Source organism: Capsicum annuum, chromosome 1 (assembly GCF_002878395.1).
Source record: "Capsicum annuum cultivar UCD-10X-F1 chromosome 1, UCD10Xv1.1, whole genome shotgun sequence".
Lineage (NCBI taxonomy): Eukaryota > Viridiplantae > Streptophyta > Magnoliopsida > Solanales > Solanaceae > Capsicum > Capsicum annuum.
Window position 1 is genome coordinate 224,003,799 of NC_061111.1, and position 18,915 is coordinate 224,022,713.

The following is an 18,915-nucleotide window of genomic DNA, read 5'->3' on the forward strand; positions in this document are numbered from 1 at the left end:
AATAATAGACATTGGCACTCCATGCAACTTAACTATCTCCTAAATGAATAACTTGGCATACTCTACTAAATAGTTAGTCCTCACCGAAACGAAGTAATCAGTCTTAGTCATTCTATCCATAAGGACCCAAATAGAATCATACTGATTGCAGGACCACGGAAGACCTGTAATAAAGTCCATATTGATTATCTCCCATTTCTACATGGGCAATTCTATCTCTTGAGATATACCACCTGGCCTCAAGTTTTCAACCTTCACTTATTGATAAACTATATACTTAGCCACAAAGTTTGCCATATCTCTCTTCATATTATTCCACTAGTAGATTTCCTTCTAAGGCATGATACATCATAGTTGAACCCGAATAAATGTATACTTGGACTCGTGAGCCTTAATGATAATTCTTTCCCATAGCCCATCAACATAAGGAACACACAACCTTCCTTGATACCTCAGAATGCCATCTCTCCAATATCGAATGTCATAACCTTTTGCTGACCCACATCATCCTTATTATACATAAATATAGGATCTGAAGACTGTTTTCCTTCACCTCAGCACCAAGAGATGATTTAACCACTTCCTGAACAATCATTCCTCCATCTTAAAGTCCACGAGATGAACTCCCAAATTAGCCAATCTGTGAAAATCCTTCACCAACACTCTTTTCTCCTTATTAACATGGGACAGTCTTCCATGGACAACCTACTAAGAGCATCAGCAACAATATTAGATTTACATGGATGGTAGTGAAGGCTCATGCCGTAATCCTTAAGTAGCTTGAGCCACCGCCTCTACTTGAGATTTAATTACTTCCACATAAACACATACTGCAAGCTTTTATGATATGAATAAATATCCATATACACCCATATAGATAATGGCACTAGATTTTCAAAGCAAAGACCACAGTCGCCAACTCTAGATTGTGAGTCAAGTAATTCCTCTTATAAACTTTAAGCTGCCTAGAAGCATAGGATACAACCTTACCATGTTATATCAAAATACAACCAAGCCCCTTACGAGATGCATCATAGTATACAAAAAACCCCTCAGTACCCTTGGGCAGCATCAAAATAGGCACAGAATTTAACTTATCCTTTAGCTTCTCAAAACTACTGTCACAAGCATCTAACCATAAAAACTTAACCTTCTTCTAAGTAAACCTGATCAGCAAAACAATAATACATGAGAAATTCTCCAAAAACCTCTTATAATATCCAGCCAAGCCCAAGAAGCTCCTTATGTCGGGTGGAGTCATGGGTCTAGGTCATTTCTTAACTGCCTTAATTTTCTATAGATTCACTTTGATCCCCTCACTAGAAGCAATATGCCAAAAAAAGGTTATAGTACTAGCTAAAATTCACACTTATAAAGTTTTGCATACAACTTCTAGTCCTTAAGAGTTTGCAACATAATTTGGAGGTGATTGGCATGATCCTCCTCACTCTTAGAGTACACAAAGATGTCATCAATAAATCCTATAACAAGCAGATCCAAATATAGCCTAAACACATGATTCATAAGATCTATGAAAGTGGCCAGAGCATTAGTCAACCTAAATGACATAACCAAAAACTCATAATGGTTGTATCGGGTTTGAAAATTAGTTTTGGAAATATCAACCTCCCTAATTTTCAGATGATTATAGCCTAAACAAAGATCAATCTTAGAGAAACACCTAGCACCATAAAGTTGATCAAAAATATCATCAATCCTAGGAAGAGAACACTTATTTTTTATTGTAAACTTATTTAAATGACAATAGTCTATACACATCCGAAGAGACCCATCTTTTTTTTGCACGAAAATCATAGGAGCACCCAACACATTAGGATGGATGAATCCTTTATCAAGAAGATCATTCAACTGCTTCTTTAGTTCTTTTAGTTCAGGTTTTAGCTATTCCATAAGGAGGAATAAAAATGGGACGGGTATTCGGTAAGAGATCAATCCCAAAAAATCTATTTACCAATTTAGCAGGATTACAGGAATATCATCGGGAAAGATTTTAGAAAACTCATTAACCATAGGGATAGATTACAAAGGGGGACCCTCAGAGTTAGATTCCTTAAACCAAAATAGATAATATAGACACACTTTGAAATCAACTTCCAAGCTCTAAGATAGGAAATAAACCTCATTTTGGGCACTAAGGAAATCCACTCCCACTTAATCACTGGCTTATTAGGAAAATGGAAAAAGACCTTTCACGTCCTAAAACCTAGAGAAGCATAGAATGAATGAAGCCAATCCATACCTAATATTACATCAAAATCCATCGTATCCAACTCTATCAGATCCATCAATATCTCACTATTAAAGATGAATACCACATAACCCCTATAGATCTTTATAGCAACAATAAAATCACCCACCAGAGTAGAAATAGAGAAAGGGTCAGAAATACTTTCAGGTCCAAAACCAAAGTGCACAACCATATAAGGGGTCAAGTAGGATAGGGTAGAACTCCGATCTAGCAAAAAATAAATATCATAAGAAAAGAGTTGTAACACACTAGTTACAACATTAGGAGATACCTCAGATTCCTGACTATAACAAGTGCATAGAGATGATTTTCACCAATGTCGATTCCTAAAGTGGCACCCTTAGATGTTGAAGCTGAAGAAGTGGCAACTGGAACCTTATTAGCTCCAGTGACAGCGGTAGCTATACGAAAATTTCACTATAGATGACCAAGCTGGCCATAATTGAATGTAATGACCCGAGAGTACACCCTGGACGTCACGCGATGCTTACATTCTCGAGGGGCCATAAGCTAACCCATGACTGATATCTACTATGAGCACTGAATAATAATACTGAAATAAATATGGAATTAAGCTGAATTTCCATAAGGTTCAAAATCTAAATACTGATAAATAATAAGATCTGGTAGAAATATTTGAAAACTAAATACTATCTAAGCTGATCTAGTCTGAAAGCCTCTAACTGAATTGTCTAAATATAAAGTTGATGGGACAAGCCTCCAACAAACTCCAACTACTAAACTACTGATAAACTAAAATATTGAAATAAAAGCACATCCTCGATAGATAAGGACTTACTACTAAATTTGCGACTAATGACTGGATCTGCCTAAGCGCGGTCGAGAACCAGAGCATCCAAACCTATGATATGAGAAATCATAGCGCAAAAAAAAAGTAAGCATCAGTACGTGGAATATACTGGTATGCTAGATAAGGTAAGGCTGAATGCAAGGGTTCATATAAATGAACAATAACTAACTGAATGATATAGAGTAACTAAATATGAGAGTACATAGATAAGTGAAACTACTGTAAATACTGAGTATGTAATACAGTGAATATATGTATACTATAACTGAGCTTTTCTAAAGCTAAGTACTGAGTTTTGATGACTAAGTAACTAATATCTGAAGTTACTAATAACTGAATTACTGATACTGAGTGACTGTGTTCGATAGTCCTGATTCTGTAGAACTGAATCAAATTCTAAACTGAGACTGAAACTGAGACAGTGGAAGGTAATAATCTAACAGACATGCTGCAAATCTAAGCTGATAGGGTTCCAACCTGTGATCCCAGTTGGAAGGGTGCTAATACCGTGCCACAAATACTGACACTGGAAAACCAAGATGCCAAGCCTAACTGACGGGTGACACCTGGGAGGTTGTCAAGCCTGGTCTGACAAGTGACTTCTCATCCTATGCTAGCTATACAGTTATAGAGTACAGGGACTACTATAAATGACTCTGCCTTTTTAATGGGGAAGCCTTCATCCCTGCACTCGCTCGGTGCTAAATCCTACTCCCAACAAAAAGACACTTAACAGAGTATAATGAACTGGACTAGACTGATACTGAGTTTTTTGAGTTTTTCTGAGTTCTGTAACTTACTGGATTCTACTGGTTGGGACATGACTGATACTATTTTATAACTGACACTGCCTTTAGGTACACAGCTAAATTATTGGATATTAAATACCCCAGGATTCGATAGCATAAAAGAAAGACATAATATGATCATAAAGGCATGACTATACTTGCTTGCTAACAATGCTCTTGTTTAGAAATTTTGTCAAACATTTGATATACATGAACTTGTGCATGAATGAGAACATATAATAACATGTCATTCTTTCACTAGTCAAATCACATAAGCCTTTCATCAAACACTGGTAGGGCATAAATATGTACAAGATTGGGACCACATAATTACATGTCATAATTCCACTATTTACTTCACATGGGCAATTTAGCAAATACTTGGGGAGCATGGATTATTTATATGATAATTGTCAACATATGTAAACATGAATACAATATTCAATTTCAATATCAAAGGTTAAGCATGCAATTCGTATAATTCACCACATAACTATCTTAATTTCATGGGAACTTATAATTAAACATGAATTGGATCCCAATTACTATTATGAACATGAATACATTCAATTCCAAGCATGGAAATCATAAATCTTGAAGTTTTAAAAATGGATTCTTGGACTCTAAGGGTGGAAGGGACCCATAAATGAATACCTAACATAACTGAGAAGATTAATCCTTGAAGGTTCTTGGTGAGATTCTTGAGATTTCTCTTGGTTTCTTAAACTAAGGTTTTTGCCTATTTGAGAGAGAATGTTTTAAATCTTGAGAAAAGTGAGTGAATAGTGATATAATAGGGTATTCAGGGCATAATTTCATGTTTAATGATGATCTGGGACATAGAAAAAGACCCTATTACCCCTGGAACATTTTTAATTTTCATCACTGAAAACTCAATTTTAGGCTCTAGCGCGACGCGCCGCTATCATGCCAAGCCATTGGAAAATGACAACTGAGAATGTGGCTAGTGGCGCGATGCAATGGAATCGCATTGCAATACTGGATGGGACCTGAAAGCTTAGCACGATGCGGTACAATTGCGTTGGCTCACTGGAAATTGACAAATGTGAAAATAATCTTTGGCGCGATGCACTAGTATCGTGGTACCTCACTGGAAACTGACAATTGCTATTTTGGATTACTCCGTGATGCACTACTGGCCTGAATTACGGTATTTAATGACTGAAACTTAAAATATCCATAACTTCTTACCCGGTAATCAGATTTAGGCAAATTTATATCGTTGGAAAGCTAATTCGATTTCCTACGCAATGGCAGGCTCTAAACTGAAAAATATGTAGTATTTAAAAAAATTATATTGGATAACTCATGAACTGAGAGTTAATTTAAGATAGGGAAATACGGGGTATTATAATATCTCTCCCTTGGGAACATTTGTCCTCGAATAAGACTGATTAAGCTGAGGAACACTAGTAGACTGAGTTTACACACTGAATATGCACGCTGAAAAATGACTACATGATTGAAACTACAGACAAACTGAGCTCTTACACTGAACATGCATATCTGCTGCATGAGTACATGACTAAACTGATTCATAAATGCATGACTGAATATGCAACGGTAATGGATACCAAGTTTATAACTGTAACTAAACATGGAACTGAGTAGAGCTAAGGAAGACTGTTGCCTTAAACTGAGAATATTAATGAACTTGAGATCATTTACTGAACATATAAACGGGAACATGAGATCATTTACTGAACATATGAACGGGAACATGAGAACATGACTGAGTCTGAAATATGATATATGAACTGAATATCATAAACTGAACTAATTTATTAAATACATGTCATATGGCTAAGATTGGAATGAAAGGGTCAACTTGTGAGTACCTATTACTCCAAACTAGATTTGTTACGTAAAGAGAAACTGAAATATTTTGGACATGAAAGCTCAGGGGTTATATTGCATCTCCTCCTTGGGATATTATGTCCCTCGAAGAATGCTGACTTAGCTGAGATACTGAAGAAGAATGAGACAATGCATGGGGCACCTATTAACTAAATCATGACTGAATATCTGGGATCTAAAATTGAGACATAATACATAAACTGGGTTGAACTCATAACTACTAGGATGCTCTATCTTGGAATAGTCATATTCACGAAACTACGGATAGTACAACTAGGTGGAAAGATGAGGAAACCATACGAACTTGTCTGCTTGACTACTAAACTAAATTCCTAGATTTACAGACTAACACATACTAAAACTTATACTCAACTAGAGCATTTTTTGACACTCTTTCGATAAAGTTCTACTGACTTTAGGGAGCAAGGAAATTTTGGCATGGTCTGAATGAGACACCTGAATAAGAAATCACAACATGGCTAAAATTTTGTAATATGGTCACTAATAACTCTACCTACTGAGGTTTGATCTAGACTGAATTCTCCCACTATGTTTAAGCCTACTTAAATCTCCAAAATGCATTTAGCCACTTACACATCAACATGACATTCAAGCCTATCTTTATAACTACAGCCTCATGTAAAACTAGCATGCAACAATCTTTTCTTAACATGAAATATCTACTCTCTCCCTTCTAAGAAACTACTCATCACTACACCATTTCATAAGAAGAGTTCACTGAATGCTAAAACACGGGGACCTGAAGCATGAATGGATACTATACTGAATTTGACACTTAAATGAGGCCTAAGGAATAGAATATCGACCTCATGGATTTATCTAGAGATTTAGACAAAGGATATACATGACATAAAACTGAATTTAACTGATCATTGGGAGTATAGCATAAGTCATGGAAACTAAGCACACTGTAAGGCATGAGCTGCATGACCTGAGTTTGGAGTTTCTATATTCATGAAACATGATTTGTAATACTGAGGGAACTAGAACTCCTTATACTAGAAACTATAAACGTATATGATTTTTCAATAATGTGCACGAATAGGAGCTATGATCATAGAACTAACATGTGCTGTGTGAGTAGATATCGTGATAGCTCAAGTGTAAAATTTTTATTAAGGTAAGGACGGATTAGGCATCAACCTCTCCCACTGCTTTTCTACACAAACTGACATTACTACTAAAATCTAAGAGTCTGACTTGGTTACTTGTTCTACCACATCCCTCTTAGCTTAAAGCCGTTATTCTAATTCGGTAAACCACTTAATAAACTCTAAGTCGAACTAAAATTACCTTACTCTAGAGTCTGAGATGTAACAATTCTCATAAACACTGAACTCATCCTGAAGGACTATACCTGATAATATAAGGTCCACTACTAGTACTTCCTTCTGATACATGATTCTTAGCTTTCTATTGCCCCAACAATCATCATATAGCAACCTCAACACTAACTAACTTAGAATCCTCAACTTCTCTTTCTACTAGTTTAATCTAGTGATTCAAACTTAAATTAATTAATACTGAGGTACTACTCCTTTATTGAAGGACTGGTTCATCAAGAGATTAAAATAGAAAGACTGTATTACTAAAATTAACTAAAGGGATTTTTTGAAATACTGTAATAGAGCAATTTTTGTATACTCGTTTAGAAAGAATAGATTTACCCACTAAGGTAAGCACTAAGAAAGGTTCTGTTAATATTTTTAGTCTGACTTAAAGTTGACTGCCATGCAAGGAGTTACAAAAGACAGAGAAGCTCCTGGATCTAATAAGGCATAAATATATAAATAAACGATATGTAACGTACCAGTGACCGCATCAGGATAACTTTTTTGATCTTGTCTGGACTAGAGTGCATAAATCCTATTTAGGCGTTACCCACTGGCGGTACTGGAAGTGGCATCCTGCTGATTTAGGCTACTGGACTGAGCTGAAAGACGATTGGGCTGACCCTGTTGGTGCAAATCCCTTCCCCTCTAAGCCATTACTCTACACTCTCGCATCCTATGGCCTGGCTTACCATATTCAAAACATACATCACTGCCAGCTCTACATGCACCAAGGTGATTTCTACTACATTCTTTGCAAAGTAGATACGTACAACCAATGCTCACACTACCCTAGGTTTTAGAGCCTGGTGCCCCATCTCGATTGTCATTCCTAAACTTTGATACTGGCGCACTCGCTGAAGACAGAGCTGGGGCTAATGATTTAGGATGAAACTGGGAACGGTTACTCCCCTCTGACTTAGGCTGATTGAAATTGAAACTATCTATTTTAGCTCTCTTGTTCTCTTTCTCCTTCTTCTAAAGCTTCTACTCCTCAATTTATTAAGCATGGACCATAAGCCTAGATATGTCCATCTCCTTAATTAACATTGCAGTTCTATACTCCTTAACCACGCTATTTGATACCCCAGACATGAACTTGTTCATTCTAGACCTACTGTCTGCTACTACATGGGGAGCATACCTATCTAAGTAAACTTAAGGGAATACTCTTTCACACTCATACTTCCTTGATTGAGATTAATGAAATCTAACACCTTAGCTTCTCTCAGCTCTAAGGGGAAGAATCTATATAGAAAAGCTGTAGCAAACTCTTCCCATTCTATGGGCTCTGCATCTGTGCCCCTGTCTACCTTCCACTTGTTAAACTACGTATGAGCTACATATTATAGTAGACAGGCAGCTAACTCAGCACTTTCACTGGAAGTCACTCCTATAATATCTGTGACTTTCTAAACCTGATCGAGGAACTCCTATTGATCCTCTTCTGACTTAGATCTTGAGAATAAAGAAGGGTTCATTCGGGTGAAGTCCTGAATCCTGGCTACAGCAGAATTGGCCACTAGGTTGGCCTGAATAGTAGCTGTCCGTTCATTTTAAGCTGTTATGGAATTGGCTAGAGTAGTGAATGCAGCTCTGAATACTGCATGGGAGACATGCTCATCCAGGGGATCTGCCTAAATGGGCTGAGGTACTGACTAATTTCTGGTTATCCTTTTGTTAGTCTTTTTGGGAGGCATGTTCTATAACTTGAAGGAAGAAAAATATTAGACTGGGAGTTTAACTTGAGCTCATGCTCACTCGCACGACATAAATATTGAAAGAAAGGGAAATGTTTCCTAAAACATCTTATAGCCTCCTATCCATAAGTGTGGTGCACTACATATCCATACACAAGACTCTACTTGATGTGGATTTCAGACTTTCTAGGACTCTTTAAAACCTTAGGCTCTGATACCAAGTTTGTAAAGACCCAAGAGTACACCCTGGGCGTCACACAGTGCTTACAGTCCTGAGGGACCACAAGCTAACCTATGAATGATATCTGTTATGAGAACTAAATAATAATACTAAAATAAATGTGGAATTAATCCGAATTACCATAAGGTTCAAAATCTAAATAGTGATAAATAATAATATCTGGTAGAAATATCTAAAAACTAAATAATGTCCGAATTGGTCTAGTCTAAAAGCCTGGAGTAAATGGGACAAGACCCCCACTAACTCCAACTACTAAACTATTGATAAACTGAAATACTGAAATAAAAGCATATCCTCGATAGATGAGGACTCACTACAAAATTTACGACTGCTGACTGGATCTTCCTAAGCCGGTCGAGAACCTGAGCATCCAAACCTATGATATGAGATATAATAGCGCAAAGAAAGAGTAAGCATCAGTACATGAAATATACTGGTATGCTAGATAAGGTAAGGCTGAATGCAAGGGTTCATATGCATAAATAGTAACTGACTGAGTGATATAGATTAATTGAATATGAGAGTACATAGATAACTAAAACTACTATAAATACTGAGTATGTAATACTAAGATATATGTATACTATAAATGAGCTTTTTTGAAGCTAAGTACTGAGTTCTGATTACTGAGTAACTGATATCTAAAGTTACTGATAACTGAATTACTGATACTGAGTGACTGTGACTGATAGTCCTGATTCTGTAGAACTGAACTAAATTCTAAACTGAGACTGTAGGAGGTAATCATCCAATCGACATGCCCTAAATCTAAGCTGATAGGGGTCCAACCTGTGACCCCAGTTGGAAGGGTGCTAATACCATGTCATAGGTACTAATACTTGAAAACTAGGATGCCAAGCCTAACTGACGGGTGGCACCTGGGCGGAGCTAAGCCTAATCTAATAGGTGACCCCTGGGAGGTACTCAAGCCTAGTCTGAGGGTGACTCCTCATCCTACACTGGCTACACAGTTCTGGAGTACAAAGACTGTTACTAACGACTCTGGCTATCTGATGGGAAAGCCGTCATCCCTGCAGTCGCTCAGTGCTAAATCCTACTACCAACTGAAAGACACTGAACAAGGTATAATGAACTGGACTGGACTAATGCTGAGTTTTCCTGAGTTCTGTAACTGATTAGATTCTAGTGATTCTGGACATGACTGATACTATTCTATAATTGGCACTGGCTCTAGGTACACAGCTAAGTTATTGGGTATTAAATAACCCCAGGATTCGATAGCATAAAAGAAAGACATAACAAGATCATAAAGGCATAACCATACTTGTTTGCTAACAATACATTTATTTAGACATTTTGTCAAACACTTGATATACATGAACTTGTGCATGAATGGGATCACATAATAACATGTCATTCTTTCACTAGTCAAATCACATAAGCTTTTCATCAAACACTTGTAGAGCATAACCTTGTACATGATTGGGACCACATAATAACATTCATAATTCCACTATTTACTTCACATAGGCAAATTAGCAAACACTTAGGGAGCATGAATATTCAATTTCAATATCAAAGGTTAAGCATGCAATTCATATAATTCACCACATAACTATCTTAATTTTATGGGAACTTATAATTGAACATGAATTGGATCCCAATTACTATTGTGAACATGAATACATTCAATTCCAAAAGTGGAAATCATAAATCATAAATCTTGAAGTTTTAAAAATGGATTATTGGACTCTATGGGTGGAAGGGACCCATACTTGAAATTTTTAGGCATACTCCTTCACACTTATCTTACCCTTAAAGTTCACAAACTCTTCAATTTTAGCCTTACTCAACTCTAAAGTGATTAAGAAAGGCCCTAAAATATCATCCCACATCATTGGCTTAACATCCTCACCCCTTATTGCTTCTCACTTCTCATACCACTGGTAAGCTATATCTTGTAAATGACAAGCAGTAAACTCCACATCTTCTAAATTAGTAACATGTATCACCCTAAAGTTCTTCTATATCTCATCAATAAAATCCTGAGAATCCTCCTCAACCTTAGAGACTGTAAAGGTTGGGGGATTCAACCTCATAAACTAGTCAACACAAGTGACCTTGGATGAACTAATAATAAGACCAACATAATTAGACTAATGAGACAACAATATCACCATCTAGGCAAGCATATAAATAGACTGACAAAACTCTACATTAGGGATATATCCTTGAGGTTACTGAGCATAATTATCACCAGCCTGAGAAGCCTGAAAAGAAGTAGTAGGGATAGATGGAACTTCACATACATGGAGCAGTACAGGAATAGGGACCCTAGATCGAGCACGCACTTCATAAATACGGTGAGTTCTCACCATATTCTCCTCAGGTGGGATAAAGTTTCCAGCAAAGTTTCTACAAATGTCTGATCTTTGGGAGGCATGATCTGAAATGTGAGTAAGCCCAGAGTTAGAGAAGTTTCAAGACAAATAGACTCTATAGCCCGAAATAGAACATAATAAAGGGAAATATTCATAAATTCCTTGTAGCCTCCCCCATATAAGTGTGGCACGCTACACACCTATAAAAGGGACTCTGCACAACAAGATTTTGTGGACACCTACTGTCCCTAAATTGTTCTCTGATACCAAGCTTGTTATGATCGAAACTCAATCGTAGAAATAACGGGTAATTTAAAACCCACCATGGGCCAGAGACAACCCACTTTGCCTGACCTCAAGAGCACATAAATGTAAACAGTGGAAGCCAACCAAAGATAATAATAAAGATAGATAAGTCTAATCAAATTCTAAGATTCAAAACATGATGACCAAAACATCAAAATACTATCCAAAAAGCCTCCAAACTAGAGTACCAACTAAGTCGAGACATGGCCCTGACTATGTCCAAAAGAATCCAAAAAGAATAAAAAACAATAAAGGAACAAGTGAAATGAGTGGGCCTTAAAAAGATGGAGGCTTACCACTTCATAACAGATCCACAAGAGAACCAAACCACTTAATGTTATACAGGAGAAATAGAAAAAACCTCGAAACATATATCATGAAACAATGCAGCATCTAGGTACGGTTGGTAGGGCGAGCACTGACATGTAGCTCAAGGAAAAGTAAATAATGCTAATTTCAAAATTCAGTTAAAACCATATGCCCAACATTTATACATACATATAAAGGATTTTTAGATAGGGACAAGGGTCATGAACATGAGAGTTTAAATCACTAGCCTTAACTTTATAGCTCGATCCAACCTAAGGGTACCCACGGGCTATATGGGTTTAGCTCCCCCTACTGAAAGGGCCCAGTTCGTGTTAGCCGCACTAAGGAAATTGAGGAAAGGCTAAAGACACTAAGGCGACATCCATCCAAAATACAATGTGCCAAGCACTCCATCATACAGACCCCCACACTGGTAAATACAATTTCCAGTGTTAGTCACCTCAGAACTACACCTTTATGGTGAGCTACATAATTTCCTTTAAGCTCAAATTAAAATAGCATGCACATAAATCCAAACATTAATCAAGGAGTAATTTAATTAAGGTATTTACCAACATGGTATCATCATACCAATTATGCTTTCAAGCTTATGTACTTATTCCAAAGCAATCCATGTAACCATTAAACTCCCAAGTTCAATTTAAATCAAAAACCATGGCCACCAAGGGCATTCCAAAACTATTTTTATCATCTATTATCCTTTAATGTAATTTGAAATTCCAAATATAAGTTAAATGAAGTAAATTGCACATTCAAAACTAAGAATTTTAAAGTGGGTTTTGGTTAATGCCACTACCAAGCCAAAATTTCATCAATTTGGGGAAAACTATGTACCCCATTACAATACCCATAAAGATGCACCCATTCAGTCTCAAAAACCATTAATTAATACATAAATAATTCAATTAAATCCTAGGAAAATCAATTCAAGTAATAACAATCAAAACCCCTCAATCCAATTTCTAACCCATCAATTAAAACACATGTATATTGATTAAACAATTTCCATAATGTAAAAATACAAGTTAGGGATGAGCAACATGCCTAAAATATACAAGAAATTGATAGAAAATTTAAAGTTTAAAACCTAAAGATGAATTTCTTGTGAAACCCTAGTATCTCTTGCCTTGGGAGTTAAAGAGGAGAAGAGTGAGGTTTTGATCCTAATACCCAAGGCAAAGGGTTTATTTAGTCTTTTTAAGTCATAGGAAAAGTGTGGAGATAGGAAAAGACTTAAAAGACCTTAATTAAAAATGTGCATTAAAAATAAAGAATAGTTGTCACGACTTGGATAACGACTCGTGAGGCCTGACCACGAGTTGTGGCCTAGAATCGTTACTTGAGGATTGAATATCTGTCCCCTCACTGTTATGACAATGATTCACTCATAAGAACTTATTGTCTGACACCACGAGTCGTGATAAAGACTCGTGATCAGGTACTAAACATTGGGGCATAGTACAATTGAGGCAACGAGTCCCTCCTAACAACTCGTTATGTCTCATAATGGGTCTACCTTGGACTCGTTGTCAAGGGACCAAAACTTGGGTGACCTCACTACCGTGGAAACGATTCCTCATCATGAGTCATTGCGTGTAACCATGAGTCATTACCAGGGCCTGTTACCACTGGCAGTTTAACTTCACTTCAGAAAGTTGGCTAATTTATTTACGATCTTAAGATTGAGTCCAACGTTTGACCCATCTTAAGAAGGACTGCTCCATAGCTTGCCATCGATATAGAACCTAAACTAGTGTGATAACTAAACTGAGCCCATTTGGGCAAGGGAGACACTCTCTGGCGAGGACCCCTTTTACCTATAGTGGCACATAGTTTCTAGAAATTTGTGTTTGATCCACCTCTCCTAGGTGCTAAGTACTACTCTCAAAACATAGTAATGCTCATAATACATAAAATTCACCAAAAAGTAAGCATATAGGCTTATAATTCTGAAAACCAATCATGCTTCTATTGCTAAATCATGTTCATAAGTAAATACATGAATTTTGTATCATTTTGATCTTATAAGATCAAAACTAAGATTGTAATCATGTTGTGATAGAGACTATATATGAAATAGTTAGTCTGAATTTTTTGGCCCTTATCGCACCAACAGTAGGTGTGGTATGCCCTTATCATGCCAGACTACTAATTTTTGCGTCAGGGTATGCCTTGCCTTCTTGGCATAGCCTAAATGCGGACCCTTAGAATTTCAGAGTTTTGTTAGATCTTGAAACTCATTCCAAATATTCTGAAATGCTTCCTAATGGTCCAGTTAACATTTCTGATCATCATTTAACCTTAAAATCACATTAAAACCCCTAGGAGCAATCAAAATAAAATCATTGAACTTATGGGGCTTAACAATTGTATGGAGTTATAACTAACCTAAGGTATAGTCTAAACAGGCACAAGAGCTACTAAAAAATTAAGGACGGGACACATCTTCCACCATGAGTATAAGAAGTAGGAGCTCCTGAAGGGTTACTATCGAAATAGCCAAGAAACCAACATTGATCTCTGTAAAAGACTATACCCCAAAAAGGGTATAACAAGAGTAGCATAAGTATAAACCACATGTACTGGTAAGCCTCATTAGTTAATCCAAATCAAATTATACAAATATAAAATAAATATTCAAAATAATATATGCATTATTTTGGAATTCTTACCAACCCCAAAACATTCCCTTTCACCCTTTTACTGACTTCTTGTTATGATTTCTGAGACATTATATTTTTTTCTTATGACTCTACCACACTGGACCACTAAGTCTATCCTCACACAAATGGTTAAAATAACTTCTAAATACAAATAAAAGAGGGAGACTCCAGACCTAAGTCAAGAACTTAATCACCTAGCATACCTGGAGAAGACCTATTCAGACATGTGACCATTCTACCCCTCCCTTCTGTCCATTTATTAGCTCTAATTTAAACTATAACTTATACTTGTCCTTTCCCTAGCCCATTAATAAAGGATTATTGATCAACCTTAACTGTATGGTCATTTTACTACCTCATGTAATATAACTAGTCAAGCCAAAATAAGAATTACTAGCCAAATTATAAGCGGTCAAGACTTAACTGAAACTTAGTACCATAAGTTGATACATACTCAATTAGCATACGCTTAGAACAACAATGATCAAATAAGTAGGGTAGCCTATTCAATCAAAAATTTAAAAAAGTTATCACCAAATCAAGTTCAACCAAGCAAAGTCAGAACAAGTCAGGAGACAGCAAGTCGAGTCAACCATGATCTAGTCGACCCCCTGACTCTAAAAATATCCAAGTCACAAAACAATGACTCTAATAACAAAAGTCCCAAACTATATGATATGCAACCATATTACACAATAATTTCAACTATATCAGTAATATAAATATAATTTCCAATTCACTCATGAAATTCTCAAGCTCACCTCATCTTTGTACATACATGCTATGGGTAATGCATTCAACCTCTAGACATGACCTACAGGGGAAAATATCCAACTGTGTACTAAATCTTAGACAGAAGTTTATGTTAATGTGTCGTGGAAACACGGCACTTTTAATGCTTAAAACCATGAATTTATTCATGTACTTAGGTGGTTTTAGTGGATATGATGCACGTTTGTGTTTATTCTAGGTAAAATAGGTCTACAAGAGTGTTAGTATGAAAATGAAATAAAAAGACCAGAAAAGACCAAGTTATAGTGAGGTAAGAGTTTTCTCATGAGTTGTCAACACGTCATATGACTCAGAGCCTAACTCGTAGAATAACAGAAACCAAGAAGCAGAAGAAAAATAAAGTGTTAAGAAGATACGACTCAAGCATCCAAGTTGTAAGAAAGGATACAAGCGGTATGAAGAAATCATAAGAATAACGTAATCTAAAGCTACCATTCAAAGTTGAAGTCTCAAAAGTATACGAGTCGAAAGTCTGAGTACAACTCGTATAGGGAAACCATAAGCATACAAGTGTTCAAAGCTTAGGAAGAAAAAAGTACCAGGCGGATATGAGTGAAGGTCATGATTCATATGGTCAAGGTACGACTTATGATAAGAAGTCGTATAAAAATCAAAAAGTTGAAGCCTTGGGAGACCAAACACTAGAATGGATACAAGAAGGCTTGAAACGACTCATATGATGAGCATACGAGTGGATGAGCGAGTCATACCATGCACCAACTTAACTTTTCCTATTCCATTTTTATTAGGTTTTCTAAGTATTTTTGAGCTACTATAAATACCTTAGGGTTTATCCTTTATTTCATTATGCACTTTTACATTCTTTAATATATTTTTACATTCCAATATACTCTATTACATACTTTTGCTTTGTTCTTGAGATTTTGGGTTATTATTCAATAGTAGATTCTGGATTTTATTCTTCTCATTATTGTGTGATTAATTACATGCTTTCTTTATTAATTATCATGCATTGTTGCATGAACATAAGTAGCTAATCTCCCTGACTAGGGTTGTGGGAACCCTGGTGGATTAACTACGTAAGAGAAGTAGGAGATTCATCTATTCTAAAGTAAATTTCATGTATCTTAATCTTCTTCATATAAATTAACCTTAAAGGTACTGTAGAAGCTTGGGGATAGCCTGTATTCGTAAACATCCTCACAGGGGAGTTTGTGATTGGGAAAAGAAGATTAAGACAGTAATTTAAGATTCACTTCCATCATTACTATTCGACCATCTCATATACTCATATAATCAACTCGATACTCAAAGTGTGAGAGTTGGACTGAAGTCATAGACAAGGAGCAATAAGGTGATGCCTTGAGACTCACAAGGTAAAGGGTGAGATTTATCAACATGTTCATATGACTGTTAATAATACATAGTTGGTCGACTTTACATCCAGAGCAGCAGAATAGGTGGGTTGAGCATGATAAACCTATAGAGTTAAGAAACCAGGGGGAACACAGTCCTAGTGTTCATCTTCTATAGTTTACAACTTATAAGGACTCAAAATTTGGTTACTATTTACTGATTACTTCTAAAAAACCCCATTTACTTTTTTGCACTGCTCGTGAACTACATCAAGTTAAGAAACTATTCAGTATCTTCCATGTGGCTTTGACCCCAACCTAGTTAGGTTAATATATTTTTCATCAATCGCAACATACTTTTTTGGAGATTAGTTTTGGGCTACATCAAATTTTGGCATCACTGCTAGAGAAGACAATGTAATTATTGATTGAATTTGGTGAATTTTGAGGGTTTTATTTTCTATTTTTGATTTGGCATACGTCGGTGTATGTTAAACACTAGGAGAAAAGGTAATCCCTTACTCCTTTTTTATCCAGAGCTAGAAAGAAATCTTTAAACACCACAAAAAATGGCAGAAAAAGTTCGTGATGGTGTTCTTTCTGGGGTTCAAGACCCTCCACCTGTTGATCTAAATGTGGCACTCCCACACACCCCACTTGATCTATAGAATATTGCAGATTTACAGATGCAACAACTTTTAGAGCGAGGGAGACAAGAAGCTGAAGAGGTTTGATTAGCTGAAGAGCCTCGAAGATCTCAAAATAGAGAACTGGTCAGGTCGAGATAAGTGGGTGAGCACCATGATAAAGTTCAGAGAGGCAGAGTTCATGTGAGTTCATGTGATCTCTGCATATCAACTACTGTAACCATATGAGAAAAATAGTGAGGATATGGGATATGTTGAATCGAATCAGACCAGAGCGATCACTCCTCTACCTCTACCTCTCAATGTGAAGTTTGACATTACTAGTGCTATGATCAAATTGTTAAACTTAAAGGGAGTATTTTCTAGAGCAGCAACTGATGATGCAAATCTGTATCTTGCTAACTTTACTAGGATCTACGCCTCATATACTATTCTAGGGTAGACCAAGAAGCTTTGAGGTTGAGGTTATTCTAGTCTTCACTTACTGGAGAAGTATCGCTACAGTTAGAGAAACTTTTAAGGGGTTCAATCAATTCTTTGTATAAGTTGCAAAAATAGTTTCTTAACAGATTTTTCCCTCCTGCAAGGATGCTACAGTTGAAATATAAAATTTATAACTTCATACAATTACCTACAGAATCCTTGTATGAGGCACAATTTAGATTCAAGAAAAAGTTGAACATGGTACCTAAGCATAGAATCAGAGGGTCAAATTTAATGAAAATCTTGTACAGATCACTGAACTCCAGTTTGAGAGCAATGGAAGATACTGTTTTAGGAAGTGAATTTATGCATCATCGGGGGATTATGCATAAGAGATTCTAGATGATATTTCAGTAACCAATAGAGGATGGCATACTAGAAATACTGAGTGTGGTGAAGATACATATGCTATTAAAGCAGATAATAAGTATACAGATAGTCATGATATGGTAGCTTAAGAACTTCCACAGCTTCGAACAGATATTGGGCTTTTTACAAAGCAATTAGCCATATTGGGTGCTGAGAAAGTAAATGTAGTTGGGACATATGGTTCTACTTCTAAAACTTTTGAGATGTACCTGAAGAGAAAGCAAAGTATCTCAATCATAGGTTGGCATATTTTAGAGCCAAAGGGCAAGAAAATCAAGGTAGGAACTATTATAATGATAGATACAGAGATAAAAGTAGAGAAAGAGACAATGATTGGTAGCAAAAATATGACTACAAGGAGAAGAGTGACAAATGCGTTCCTCCAGCAGCTATGGTTCAGAATCTAGAATGGAGGCAATGTTATTGAAATTGTTCAAAGGGAAAGAAATTCAAGAGAGTTGTCTTACAGAGATTAAGGCAGGCCTATCAGGGATGAATTAAAAAGTTGGGTCACATACTAGGGTAATTAAACAACTAAAGCAGCAGTATGGCTAGATGTTGGCCACATTGAATCAAAGTCAACCTGGCACTCTTCCTCGTTATACAGTTGCAAATCCAAAAAATGATG